Source organism: Pleurodeles waltl, chromosome 4_2, assembly GCF_031143425.1.
Source record: "Pleurodeles waltl isolate 20211129_DDA chromosome 4_2, aPleWal1.hap1.20221129, whole genome shotgun sequence".
NCBI lineage: Eukaryota > Metazoa > Chordata > Amphibia > Caudata > Salamandridae > Pleurodeles > Pleurodeles waltl.
Window position 1 is genome coordinate 263,402,233 of NC_090443.1, and position 15,162 is coordinate 263,417,394.

A 15,162-nucleotide genomic window follows, 5' to 3' on the forward strand; every position below is an offset into this window, starting at 1 on the left:
GTGTTAGAAGACGTGGAGTCAGACATCCCAGTCGCTGCTACCTGTGAAGATCTTAAGGACAGTACTGCTGCAAGGAGGATCTGCTGGATCTTGAGAATAGCAGCCACATCATGATGGTAGGCAGCCAGGTCGGCCCTGAGGGGTTCAATGTTGCATTCATGCACGTATTGACGGGATTGCTGTTGTAGGTGTTGGGTCAACTGTATTACAGCTGTGCTGATTTCCTTCAGCCTTTTTTCTACTTTCTGCAAGATAGTTGTTTGCCCTTGCATAGCTGCTGCCTGTCATGCACATCATGCACGAACGCACTCCCTCGAGGCTGGCTGCCATATTTTGCATCCCCACCCGCACCTCCTTGGCCAGCTCCCGCTGTACTCCGACTACAATTCTCTCAAAGCTGGTGCCTATGTCATCTGTGTCCTCAGCTGTATTGGAGCTGGCAGGTCTTACAATTGGTGTTGTGGGTGGGTCCTCTGTGATGGCTGCTTGTTCTGAGCTCCTCCTTGTGACAGAAGGTGGGGTCTGGAGGGTTCCAAGGACATCTTGGAGGGTCTGATGGCTGATGTTTGTCAGCTCGTCATCCATGTCATCAGGGTAGTCCTGGACAAGCATATCCGCAGGAGATCCATCATCCTCTGCAATGAAATAGGGTAGAATTAGTGTGTCTGTGTTGTGGCATTGGTGATGTGACATGCCTGCCTTGTGATGATTTCACATTGTGATATTGTTTCCTGTTCATTGCTCCAGTCTTTCAGATGGGCATTCTCACAGGCCTATGCCCCACCTGCATGTCACATGTAGTGTGGTAAGTTATTAGACTTGTCGGCGTCATCTCCTCTAGTGTTGTTTTAGGCCAAATAGTGAATTGCCACCTTCTTGTCCTACTCAACCCTCCGTCTAGATCCATTCTAATGGCGAGGCCTTTCACTGGCTGTGGGTGCTCTGATGGCACTAGCAGCACACTTAACAATCTGGACCAGCCCCAGTCTCTGATCTTTCACATCTACTTATGTGTAGTTGAAATGTAGCGTATCCTATGCATAGCATTGTAATGGCACGATATGGATGTTAGCATTGGTAATGTGTACAGCTGATGTAGGGGAATGTGTGGAGATTGGATTGCCCTGATAGTCGTAGCAGTGTCCTATTTCCTCCTCCGACTGTGCAGGTGTATGTCAGTGACCAGTTACATGTGTCCTCCCCCTCAATGCTGTTGCCTGAGCAGTATGACATTTGGGATGTTGCATTGTGACTGAGGCACAGGATGGACCCTGGCATATGCAGCATGAGTGTGACCTTAGTGCTGTGTAGCTCCTAATGTTGAAGACATTGGCTGATGTTTGGGGCAACTATGGGCATTCACATTTGACAGGACTGGAACATTTGTCTTGTTTCAAGGGATTGTTAAAGTTGTCATCCTCAACCCACTAATTTAGGTGTGCATGATCCATGGGGACATTACTGCCATTGGCTACTTGAGCTGCACACACAGCGGAGGTGGTAGTGGCAACTGTTGTCACTGTTACATTCCAGTTGTCGGTATGGCTAGAGGTTGTTAATTGGGACCTAGTTAATGTAGGGGGTATAGTGGCTGACGTGTGACGGGATGTCAGTTTGACGCTGTGCCCTTCCCTCCTGGCGTGGCTTTACCTTTGCTACATCATTGGCATGGCAGCATATCCCCATGGGACTTCTCTCTGTACAGGCCATGCCCCCATGCCATACCCCTTTACCCATGCCACTCCATGTATATCATGGCTTCCAGGAATTTTGTGGTCGGTATCCCCCCCCCCTACTCACAGTTAACATTAGTGCATTTTAATTCACCATGCGACTTACCCTGCATGTGTGTTGTCTCCTGGTAGTCTGCGCTGTCCTGTCCTTGAATCTCTGTGACGATCTCCTCTGGGATGACGGCTGCAACCATCTCCTCCATGTGGTCCAGGGCCTCCTGGTCCTGCGCTTGCAGTCATGCCAGCGTTTCTTGCAGTCGATGACTGTTCTGCGTACTTCTGCCACACTGTTAATCTTGTCAACAATTTGTTGCCATATTGCCTCTCTCCTACCGATTGGCAACTTTGAGGTGACAAACAGTTGGTGCTGGTGTTCCGTAATCTCTTTCACCACAATTTCCTGTTCCTCTGCACTGAAGCGACACTTTCTTTTCTTCTTCAAACTGTCCTGGGTCTTGTGTGGGTCCTCCTAGCTGGTTTCTGGTCTGTTGTCATCTTCCTGGGGTCTGTACAGGCATCTGGGATCCATTTTGGCTCTCCTCTGCTGAAATGGCTGTGTTTGCGGAGAATTTTGATGCTATTGCGTCAAAAAACGTTGCATATCCGCATTGTGGTGTCGTAAATCGACCCACAGTCATTTCCGCCTCGTTAACGTCGTTTTGCTTAACGACTTGACGCTGCAGTGTGCGTCAAAAAAATGACTTACACCTGTGGTTTGCGCCGCCGTGCGTAAAAGTATAACTTTGACGCCCGCACGGTGCACCAAACTGGCGTTAGCCGGCAGTAATATTTTTGACGCAAAACTGCGCCGGCGCAGTTTTGCGTCAAAAAGTATAAATATTGCCCTAAGTTGCTGACAAATTACACATCGATGACACACTGCCTCTGCTGTTTGCCTGAATTTTGGATTGATCCAATCAACTTTGAACAACCTGACCATGGCATCCTTTCCAATATGTGCCTGGCCATGGTAGTACCTGGACATCTGAGTCAACAAACTATTTGGCAATGCTATCTGACCCTCCTCAGAAAATCAAATTTTATCAGATCTTTGAATACATTTCAGCTTGACCCAAAGTCATTTCTCTTCTTTGTCTGCATTTTCCTGTAATGTTTTCAATTCTTCTAAAGTGTCAATTACTTTTAGAGCACAACTTGTGCAATTGTTCTCTTCTTCAGGCATCAATTCCCACTTATCTTTAAACAATATACAGTTCAATGTGCAAAACCGTGCCTGCTCCATCTCTGAGGTATGAACCATCAACAAAGACAATTTGGTCATTTTTTCTAAACGCGTGTCTCTAATATCAGGCCTTGGTTTTGTACACCACTCAGTTACCTCAAGACAATCATGCTCAATGTCTTCTTCTTTTTCAGTCTCAACAGTATCGCTTGGAAGTAATATCACTGGATTCAGCACTGTACATCTCTTTAAGGTTACATTTGGAGCACCCAATATGTTTGTCTCGTACCTTGTCAGTCTTGCACCCGTCAAGTATTGCGTTTTCGTCCTTATCAGTAAAATTTCAACAGAATGTGGTACCATTACCGTCAAAGGGTATTCCATGACTACCCCCTCACATTAAGTAAGACATTGACCAACTGCGGCTACTGCACGCAGGCAACCTGGTAAAGCTGCTGTGACCTGGTCCAAGGTAGCTGAAAAATAGGCTACTGGGCGATAAGTACCTCCATGGACCTATGTCAAAACAGACAAAGAACAAGCATCACGTTCATGAAAAAACAGTGTGAAAGGCTTTGTGTAATCAGGCATTCCCAATTCTGGAACTCTGCACAAACTCTCTCTCAATTCAGTGAATGCTTTCATCTGATCCTCATCTAGGGTAATGGGCTCTGTAACTTCCTTGTGTGTCAATTTCTGCAATAGTTTAGCAATCTCAGCGAAATTCGGAATCCACTGCCTACAGTACCCCACCATTCCCAGAAACATCCTGACAGCTCTCTGTGAAGTCGGGGGACTTCTCTGCAGAATCATGGTAATTCTCTCCCTGGAGATTCTCATTCACACCTTCTCAATCTGGTGTCCCAGGTATTTTACAGATTTTTGCCAATATTGCAATTTCACAGGTGAAACCTTATGTCCACATTCTCCCGAATGATTCAACAGGGCAATTGAGTCATATTTACACTTGTCCCTTGTTCTGGATGCAATCAGCAAATCATCAATGTATTGCACTATAGTCGATTGATATGGTAATTCTAATGACTCCAGCTTCTTTTTCAAGATCTGATTAAACCGTGATGGTGACTCCGTATACCCTTGTGGAAGCCTGCACCAGCTGTAGACTCTGTCTAGGAATTTGAAACTAAAAAGAAACTGACTATCCTCATGAAGAGGCACAGAAAAGAAAGCTTGTGACAAGTCTACCACCGTAAACCACTCTACCTCGCAAGGAATCTGAAACAGTATCACTGCTGGGTTTGGGACTACCGGACAACACTTGACCACCAAATCATTCACTTTTCGCAAGTCCTGCACAACACGCACTTTCCCACATGGCTTCTTCAAGCCCATTATTGGTGAATTACATGGACTGCTTAACAATTCCTTCAAACCTCCTTGTTTTAGAAAGTCTCCAATTATTTGTGCCACCTTCATTAGAACATCTTGTGGCATGTTATACTGTGGAAGTTGTGGAAATGCTGCATTGGCCTTCAAAGAAATCTTAATTGGCTCCCTCCCTTAATCAGACCTACTTCTTTAACTGTCAGGTCCCACACTTCTTCTTTCACTGTTCCCTGTAAGTCTGTGTGTAATTCTTTCACAGTAAGCATAGGAAAAAACTCAATCAATGGGTATTCTTCACTAGTATTGTTAACCGTTGTCTCAGACACCTGTTCTTCTTCATCATCGCTATTAGTTTGTACTTCAATTGCAGTGTCCGAACAGTTAATGGAGCATTTTATCTTGCCCAACAGATCCCTCTTTTCTAGGTCTAGCACACCAGAGACTGCATTTATCTCAAAATGAGAATAACCACACAGCATGCATGCATATATAAGTTGCAAAAATGCTCAACTTACAGGTGTAGTGCAAGACAAGCATAAATGTACAGACTCCCTTGGCTGCTAACATTTTGAAAAAGCACCTTAAAGCATCGGGTCATAGCTGGCACTGCACGTCGAGGTAGGCAATCACTCTAAAGTATATCTAGAATTATATATGCTACCTTATCCACCCCTGCAGCAGCACTACCTCCACCTATCCTATGAAAACACAGACAGGTGGAGGAATGGTCCATGCACTATAACAGTCCACTGTAGACGCAGCACACAATGCTCATCATGGGAGCCATGCCTGGAGTAATCAGTGAGGTGTAATGCTACAGATCAATTGAATTAAACTATAAATTTGCAGACTACATCACGAGGCCGCTTACTATGTACAGACTAGCCAACACATTCAAAACTTTAGACTATGTGCGACAGACAATTTATTGGTCTCAGGCACCAGGAAGACACTTTGGTGTAGTAATGTAGACAACTCTGTGATTGTGCTTATACTTCAATTATTTGAACTTCAATTTTTATATTTCTTGAACTGCATTCAATAAATCATGAAAACCTCGGTTTGGATTGCCAGATTCTTTCAGCTACTTACAATACATAGTTTTAGTTAATTGTATTGCTTTTATGCCATTGTGTTTTTTCAAGGATTTCTTTTGTAGCTTTTGGGGCATATTTAAGAGCCCCTTGCATTGCCTTGGCTAAATGTTTTTGATGCTAAGGCAGCTCTAAGGTGACCTTTTCCCTGCCATATTTACAAAGTGGTGCAATGCATGCATAGGGCCACTTCGAAACCCCTTACGCCACATTATGCATGTGCCCGGCATTATGTTTGTAAGTGGGGCCTTCCGGCGCTAGGAGGCTGCAAAAATGCACAGTGACATTTAACAGATTTCACTGCATCATTTTTGGCATAATTTTTAAAGCCTACTCAGATCAGGCGTTAAAATGACGCACCCTGAGAAACCTATGGGCCTCCTAGTACTTTGCTTCACTAGCGTCAGAATTTTTGTCGCTAGTGTAGGAAAGCACCACAATAGCATTAAAAAATGTGACACTATTGTCCTAACGACCACCATTGTGCACCGTATTATAAATACGGTGCAACCATTGTGTCGTTAGGTGCTGGTAGGGGTGGTGCAGAAAAAGTGGCACAACAGCTCTTATGCACCACTTTTTCATAAATATGGGCCTTAATTTGCACTGTCTGGATTTTTTGTGTGAAAGGCTGTGAGATATTGGGTTGCTGGTTGACTGGAGTGTGAGCCCCGATCAAGCAACAACCACAATTCTTGACAGGGTAAGGCACAAGCAAACCACTGAGTAACCTGTGCTCACCCTCTGATAGCTTGGCACAGAGCAGCAGGTTTAACTTGAGGGCAATGTGTAAATTATTTGTGCAACACTTCAAACAGTAAAACAGTGAAAACACAACACAAAAAGGATCCCACATCAGATTAGAAAAATAGAACTTAATTCAATAAATAAAACAGGACAAAAAGATGATATGTAGAACTTGAGTTATGACGTTTTAAAGAAGAAACTGTAAAACAGCGCTTAGAAACAAGAAGCGCCAACCAAAAATATCTGGTCTCGCTGGACCTGGACAAAGTCAAACATTCAAGACGACTGTGATGGGTGTGTGTTGGCTACAGGGACTGAGTTGGGTTCGCTGCACCGAAGTACCTTAAATCCAGGCTGTGGAGCATTGCGTCAGTTCCGAACCACACAGTAGAGGGGATGTGTTGATTTTCTCTACACAACAGCACTGATACATCCGTTCAGAGATGTAGTGAAGTGGCAGTGTGAGTTTCGGATGCATTGACATCTAGGACCCTGACACCGGGGCTTACGATGTGAAGGCTGGTGTCGAAAATGCATTGTGCAGATGAGGTGATGTGTCAGTTTCGATGAGAGCAGAGGCTGTAATGCAAAGTTTTGTCATCATCAAAGCTGGCGTTGATGGGGAAGCGAGGACCTTGCACCGAGAAAAGTGCTGCATTGTTGGTTCCAAAGGAGATGAACAGATTTCAAGGTGTGACGTACAGCAGCGATGTGAGTCTAATTGCGCCGTTTCCAACCCCCCCAGTAGAAATGATGCGTCAATTTATTTTTCAATGCTACAGCGGCGATGCATCCATTCTATTTCTGCAGCAGAGGATCTTTCAGTTCCACTGGAGCAAGCACTTTAGGCCCACTTCAAAAGAGTGGGGTGGCACCAGTTGCAGGACAGACCCAAAGGTGGCAGGTTCCAGGTGCTGGAGCAGGTTAGTTGGAAGTCTGTGGTGTCACACGTTATATCCAGTTGGGCTTTTGAAGTGGGGAGAATTCAAATACATGCCCTTGAAACACTCACAGTCCTTGCCCTTTCCTGCCCTGGCACAAGACTCACGGCAAGGGGATATGCAGCCCTTTGTGTGAACAGCACACAGCCTATACAGGTGAATGTGAGGCTGTGCCTAGCTCCTCCCTCCCATCCTCCCCAAGATGACCTGTCAAGGCCCCTCAGGTCACACCTAAGGTCCCATTATGTGTAACTGTCTAGTAGGAATAAACAAAGCCCATCTGTGACCCCACTCGAGACATGGGTTCAGGAACATGCAGTACGCATCAAATAACTAAAATAAGCAAATGTCAACTTTCTAAACGTGGCATTTTCACAATTGTAATCTTAAGTCTGACTTCACCATAAGTTAGAATTTAAAATTGTGATTCTAGAGGCACCAAAACTGGGGTGGTTATCTCTTCACATTTGGAAATTATGCTTACAATGAGTAGAATAGGCTAACTCCAGTGTTATCCTATAGGAGAGATATTCCTTGCAGTAGTAAAACATTAATTTAAGGGTTTTTCACTACTAGGACATGTAAAACTTAAAAGTACATGTCCAACTTTTTATATACATTGCAACCTTCTCTTGGGGCTGTCTAGGGCATACTTCGTTGTTGACGTACATGTAATAAAATGGAAGGTTTAGGCCTGGCAGAAGATTGGTTTTGCCAGGTCAACATGGCAGCCTAAAACTGCACACACAGGCTCTGCAGTGGCAGGCTGGAGATATGTTTAAAGGGCTACCTAAGTAAGACACGGCCAGTCCTGCATGCCCACTAGTGACATTTAATTTACAGGCCCTGGGCACATGTAGTGCACTCTACTAAGGACTTAAAATTAAATTAAATGTGCCAATTTGGGATAGACCAAAGTTACCACATTTTAGGGAAAGATCACAAGCAGTTAACACTGGTTAGCAGTGGTAAAGTGCACAGAAGCCTAAGGAAACCAAGTCAGCAAGAACAGGAAGTCTGAAGGCAAAACCTTTGGGAAAACCATGCCAAGGATGCCAGGTCTAACACAGGCTAACAGCCATGCTGCTTGGCTCAGTGTCACATTTCCCAGTACAGCATTTGCCAATATACAGTTTCTTTGCACATGCAACATCTTCCTACCTCAAACACTGAACTGAGGCAGACACAGTGTTGTACACAGCATACAATTCTCTAGGCAGAAGGAAGATTTGACTGGCAATAATCCAGACCTGATATCCATCCTCTAGGGAGTCTCAGTCAGGCAAAGGCTAGCTGTACGTTAAGGCAGCACCACCAGACACACACTGGGTCACTAGTAGAATGGCACAGACTATGTAGCTGCTTTATGCTAAGTTAGAAGGCACAACTTCAAATGCTCTGCAGGGACACAATTTAGTTTTAGGACTTGCAGGGACTTATAGGGTAGATCTATTCAAGTGGCAGGCCATAACACAACAAGATTAACAAGCATTGGCAAAGCCAATAGGTCTCGTCTATGTAAGAGCTATTGGCTTTGCCAAAGTTTTTCAGCCAGGTTGTACACCAGCGTGGCTGCTTTTCAGCATGGCTAAAAGTTAGTGGCATAGAGGAGAGTTGGATGGAGTGCCGTATAGTGGTATGGCAAAGAGTGGAGTAGAGTTTTGTAGAGGGGAGTGGCAGAGAGTGTCACGTTTTGGAGTGGTAGAGTGTGTAGTCAAGTAGAGGGGCATACACTGGAGACGCATAGAGTAGAGTGGACTGGTGTAGAGTGCTTTGGCATAGAGTGGCTCAGAGTATAGTTGTGTAGAGTGCAGTGACATTGAATTCAGTGGCATACAATGCAGTGTCGTAGAACACAGTGGCATAGATTAGAGTGGTGCATAGTAGAGTTCAGCGGTGCAGAGCAGAGTGGTGCAGAGTAGAGTGGCAGAGTGGAGCAGTGCAGAGTGGAGTGGTGCAGAGTATAGTGGCGTAGAGTAGAGTTGCATACAGTGCAGTGGCATAAAGTGCAGTGGCAGAGTGGTGCAGAGTGAGGTAGTGTAGAGTTGAGTGGCATAGAGTACACCACTGTACAGTGCAGAGTAGAGTTGATTGGCATAGAGTGCAGTGGCATAAAGTGGTGCAGAGTAGAGTAGCCTAGAGTGATGCAAAGTAGAATATAGTGCCACAGAATGCAGTGGCATAGAATGCAGTGGTATAGCACGGACTAACGTAGAGTAGTGCAAATTAGAGTGGTGCAGAGTTCAGTGGTGGAGAGTGCAGTATTTCAGAGTAGAGTGTCAGAGTGCAGTGGTGTACAGTGGAGTACAGTGGTGCAGGGAGCAGTGGCATATAATACAGTGATACAGAGCAGAGTGCAGTAGCATAGAATGCCATGACACAGAGTGCAGTTGTGTAGAGTGCATTGGCATAGAGTGCAGTGGTTAAGGGTAGAGTGGCACAGAATTCAGTGGCATAGAATGGCGTGGTGCAGAGTGGAGTAGAGTGTCAGAGTGCAGTGGCATAGTGTAGATTGTATCAGGGTAGAGTGAAATGGCGTAGAGTAGAGTGGTGCAGGCTATAGTGCAGTTGCATGGAGAGGCATAGAATGTAATGGCATAGAGTAAAGTGGTGTAGAGTGCAGTGGCACAGAGTGCAGTGGTGCAGAGTAGATTAGAATGTTATACAGTGGATTTGCAAAAGGTACAGGGGCGTGGAATTGAGCGTTACAGAGTAAAGTGCATTAGTGTAGAGCGTACAGGCATAAAGTGCAGTAGCATAGAGTGCAGTGTTGCAGAGTGACATAGAGTACCGTGGCATAGTGTGGAGTTGTGCAGAGTAGATTGGTGTGGCCTAGAGTGGAGTTGTGCAGAGTGTAGTGACAAAGAGTTCAGTGGTGTAAAGTAGAGTGGCCTAGAGTGCATTGACATGGAATAGAGTGGTACAGGGTAGAGTAGAGAGGCATAGCATGGAGTGGTGTAGAATGCAGTGGCACCCTGTGGAGTGGTGCAGAATGCAGTGGCGCAGGGTGGTGTAAAGTGGGGTGGTGCAGAGTAGAGTGCAGTGGTGTGGAGTGGTCTAGAGTGGTATATTAAGGGTATAGTAGCACGTTGCCATTACTGGCAACACATTTTCAATTTAAATTACCATTACATTTGCACAGACATACAATTTTACTACTAAAACTATACAGAGCAATGACGAAAATGTGTGAAAATTACATCACTTAGTGTAATGATATGTTTTGATTATATTAAAGGATTTATTTCCAACACACTACAGAAATAACAAAGAATGTGCTTCGTTTGCATTCCTAATTCTTATATATTCTGATATACTTACACAGTTGATTTAAATGTTGTTGTGTGCTAGAGAAATACACTTTTCTACTCCCAGAATCCAGCAAGATTGTCACAAAAATCCTCTCATTTGGAAGTCAGAGAAAGAAAAGTAAATAAGCACCCTTGGAAGACAGTGCCTGACATTTGACTTCAGTCTTTGAAAGCACAGCAAATGTGAGGAGATAAGAACAAGATTTACAGGCCTGTTTACAGAAAGAGAGTATTCAGAAGGCTACTGTAAGGAAGTTTTGGGCAAGGGAAGGTACAAACTGAAGCTGGACAGCCTGAAACAAATAAAGCCAGGAAATGGTAAGCAAGAATATATGAGTTACAGACCACAAAGCCAATGGCAAGCAATGGACAGAATACATTCCTCGTCAGTTTTCTGAATGCCCCTAAGACGTCTTTAGAGAACCAGACAGCTGCGCTGTCTCGTAGGTTTTGAACTAATAATGGGGTTGTTTATGAAGCAGGGTAGGGTATTGGGACAGGGATAGTAGGACAGTGAAGAATGTGATTTTGTAAAAGATCATTCAGTTTCGTTAAGTAGGGCAGTTGTGATTAAAAGACATCTGCAGATGCTGAGGTCTGTATTTGAGTGACTAGATCATATTCACCTTCCCACCCCTCTCATATTCCTTTACCTAGTGAAGACAAAAGGATGAACGAATGGGGAAATTATGTTTATGGTAGAGTGCACGTTGCTAAGTCTGAATACATTCTCGAGCTGGTCACAGTATTCCGAGTTTCACTGACTTTTCTATTATAGTTTCTCTGACATGGTCACATGAATGCCATTTGAGCAGGCGCACATGAATTTTTGAGTATTGGTAGAAAAATTGAGGAATAGAGCAGTAAAGTTTTGAGATCTCTCTGTAGAATCTATGAACTCAACAGTACTGATGACAAGTGTACTTTATATTGCACCATTTGTCATGTAATGTTCAAAGTAGGTTCTAAAGAGATCAATACAGAGGTTTTGCACATTTTGTAAGATAATTTCATCCTCTTCCATGCTTTAAGTGGGCTGAAAGTGTCAGGTACAAAGCACCTGCACTTTTCATTTTCATTGTGAGAGTACCTGCACATCTCAGCAAAGATGCGATACTTTTAATTGGAGGCTATTGCATGTCCCAGATGCAAGTAGGTACTCTAGAATAGGGTGCCTGCACTTCTATTCGTCCAGTTCAAGCACTGTTTCTCTTTTCTGCTGGTATCACCACTTACATAGATTTCATTGACCAAAAAAATTGACTCGCATGAAATGCCACTTGAAAACTACAAAACTAGCAACCAGTTAAGTAATTTTTTAGAAGCCTTGATGAATGTGGGCGTTCTCATGCAAAATGCCTAGGGCAACTACCAATTAAAAGATATTTGCTGAAATTAAGGATTGGTCGGGCAACCTCTCGGTGCCAGAAGTGCTGGTCTGCCAGGTCGGTGCGTGGGTTGGCTGGCTGTTTGTGGGCCAGGTTTGTGGTCTGGTGGGTCGTTTTTTACTGTTGATGTCCCTAATATTTACCACAAACATTGCCTGCAGCAAACACAAATCATATGCAGCCTTCAGTACCATGCAAAACACATATATACAAGTTCAAAACTGCTTGTTTTGAAGAACGTAGAACACATTTTTTAGCTATCTAACGGGGTTCGCTTTTATTCTGGTGCCCTGCCCTATCATCTGTTCCAGTCAGACCTTCGATCATTAGCTCCTTCATCGAAGTCAAGTGAGATCAATAATGTTGCAATCCCTGTAATAGGTGAAGAAAAAAAGCAAGAAATTGCATGAAGCTGAAGACCATTTGACATGTATACCAGTCACACAGACCACCCATGCCTATAATATTCCAGAAGCAAAAATACACTTCGCAGCCTGACTCCTTCAACAGAAGTTCACTGTGCAAACGCTTCAGTAACTGGCCAAATGCATGTTGCCACTGAACGTTCATGCATGGAAACTGATCTTGGATGGTAGACTGGAGGAGCTGAGAAAAATTGTTCCCTCAAACAATGAGCAAGGTGACTGCAGAGGGTTATACTTTCACTTACCCAGGCTGAGGCAGGTTGAGGGAAGAACAGATACTGATTCCATCGCTCCTTCAGCACAAGGCAATCTGTGATGGGTTGGCATAGCACACAGTACACGAATCCTTGCACTAACAAAAAGCAGGGTGTAGACTTAATTTAACAAAAAGTAAGTGTTGGTCCCCAAACGTAGGGAGCTAGGCCTTACCTTCCTCACTTTGAGATTAGCAGCTGTAGCACCCCTAGCAATTGGAGCCCCCGGCCACCACTAATACTGCCAGCTTGTCCGCTCAGCATATGCACTGTGGGGGTGTGTAAAAAACAACCTGTGTGAAAGGGAGACAGTAGGAATGCATCATAGTTGCAAAGATATGCCGCATTTCTGCTGTTTCCTAGCACTGATGCACTGTGTGCTTCCTAGCATCAACACAGGCACCCCTGCACTATGGTGCAGGGGTGCCTACGCTACAGGTAGGTTTGCTTTTGTATAGGAAGGGATACCTTCCTGCACAAACACAATCCTTAGAAGCAGTTTCCTCTTTCTATGTGTGATGCAGAATACATCACGCATAGACAGAGGAAGTAATGATGAGAAATAAACATATTTCTCCTTGTTACACCAGTTTCTCCTCGTAAGGCCTGGGTCGGGAAGGCGTACCGTTTTGGCACAATCCCAGGTTACCTAATCCTTGTAAGTCTGGGTTTGTGTCAAAATTAATTTGTGGATGCATCCATCCATGGAACACCTTCCCAATGCAAGGTAACGCAAGGCAGCCCTATGCCGGATTTGAATTACTATTTCTTTGCCTTTCTTTTTCATACTAAGCCACACAAGTCAACACAAATTGCCATCCATACCAATACCAGTTAAGGACTTGTGTTGTTGCACTGGTAGAATGTGCAAGGGTGGGCATCTTTGCTGCAAATTCAAGTGGAAGCTGCACTTGAGTGGACAGACCTTTAGTCCGTGACTAAGGTGTGACTCAACAAGTCAGCAACACTTCAAATGCACGTTAAGCCCCATAATGATGATGGAAAGTAGTAGGGTTGTAAACCATGAAGGTTTATTTGCAAATTAGCAAACTCATTTCATTAATATTGTTAACATTTAGTAGTCAGTACACGAAAAAAATTCTCTTAATATAATTCAATTCAATTAAGATCAGCAAACACAAAGAAAAATTGTTTAAAGTTGCCTTAAAGTAAAGTGATTGAATAAACAAACAAGCAAGGGGCATAAAGTAAATTGAGCAGGCTCAGCTTCCCATGAAGGGAAATTCCCTAAGCTAAAGGAAATCAGAAAAGTTGTGAAAAAAGTCAGGCAGGAGAGGTCAGTTAGTAAGCCCCTAAAGGTAGAATCAAATGAAGATTCAATCAGGTAAGGAAGAATGAGTTGCACAGGAGTCTAGCTCTTTCAGCAAGAGCAGAGATAGCTTCTCTACTGAAGAAAGTGGAAAGGACATCTGCATCTAAATAAGAAAGCAATGCACAACTAAAACACACAGATTTTCAGAGCAAATAAACTCCCCATGGTTCCCGTGAAGAGAACCATTCAGGATTGAAAACTCTTTGATAAGCCACGTTCAGCCTCATTTCCAGCGACCTCACAATGGAAGTCTCTGCTGCATGATTTCAAGAGATATCCTATTGTGAAATGATGCATTACTGTCAGCATGTTCTCAGTGCAGGTGCAGACATTCGTTATTCATCTTTCCATGGAAAATATACAGATAAACATTGACACAGAAACTTTAAACAATAACTAAAAAGTTCTAATTAGCTCACAATGTGTTGCAGCTTGGCTCCTCTGATAAAAGAAAGAAGAAAAGTGCACACCAGCCAAAAGAGCATTTCATTTTAGTGTGCATCATTTAATCTGAGGCCTACATTACCAAGACTCAACTTTAACGAGGAGATCACACTTAATAAACATGTGCATACACTACAGATCACTGTAAATATTGTGCAAAGCATAAACTAGTGACTGGGTGTCACCACTTGTTTTGCTTTGCGAAAACTTGCACCTTGCAAGGACAAGACAAGCCCTTAATACACCTGGGCTTCAATGCTGAATTAATATTGTATTTATAGTCCTTCGTCTCTTTCCTCAATCTTACTGGTAAACAGAGTTTGATGACATGGTTTCTTTACGTGCGCCACAGACTGGGACCGGGAAAATACAGAAGTTGACAAAGAGTCCCAGTCCACCGATATAGGCCCACTGACAGTGATGAAGCAGAAAAAGAAAGACTAACAAATATTCATATATCATGTAACAAAATCGTATAAGGTAGTGTGATTTTATTAAAGAAAAATAATGTACGTGGGAAATTGTGCCCACGGGGTAGTTCGCCATTGTTATAAACGAGCTTAATAAATCATGAAGAATTGATAAATGTAGTAATCCGTCATAATTGCAAATGTATTCTATGATTTTCTTGTTGAAACAGTTTTATGCTTAGCTTAAATTTAGCAGAGGCTTTGGCCTAGTTGCCTGGTCTCAAATCTAACTGCGTGGTTTTCACTTGTATTAACAAAGACATATTCTTTTACTTTAAGGTTGTATTTTTCCAGTAGAAATGACTAATACACTTACCTCAAGGTTTCGTGCTAGGCTAGTTTCATCTCCTTTGAAGCAAGGTCAGCTTCTGCAGGTGCAGACAATAAAGACTCTGATATAGAATTAATTGGCAAACTTTGTTGCAACTTGTGTTCCAAGGCTCCAAGGACACCTTATGCATAAATGAGTACTAAGAGAAAGACACTATTCAT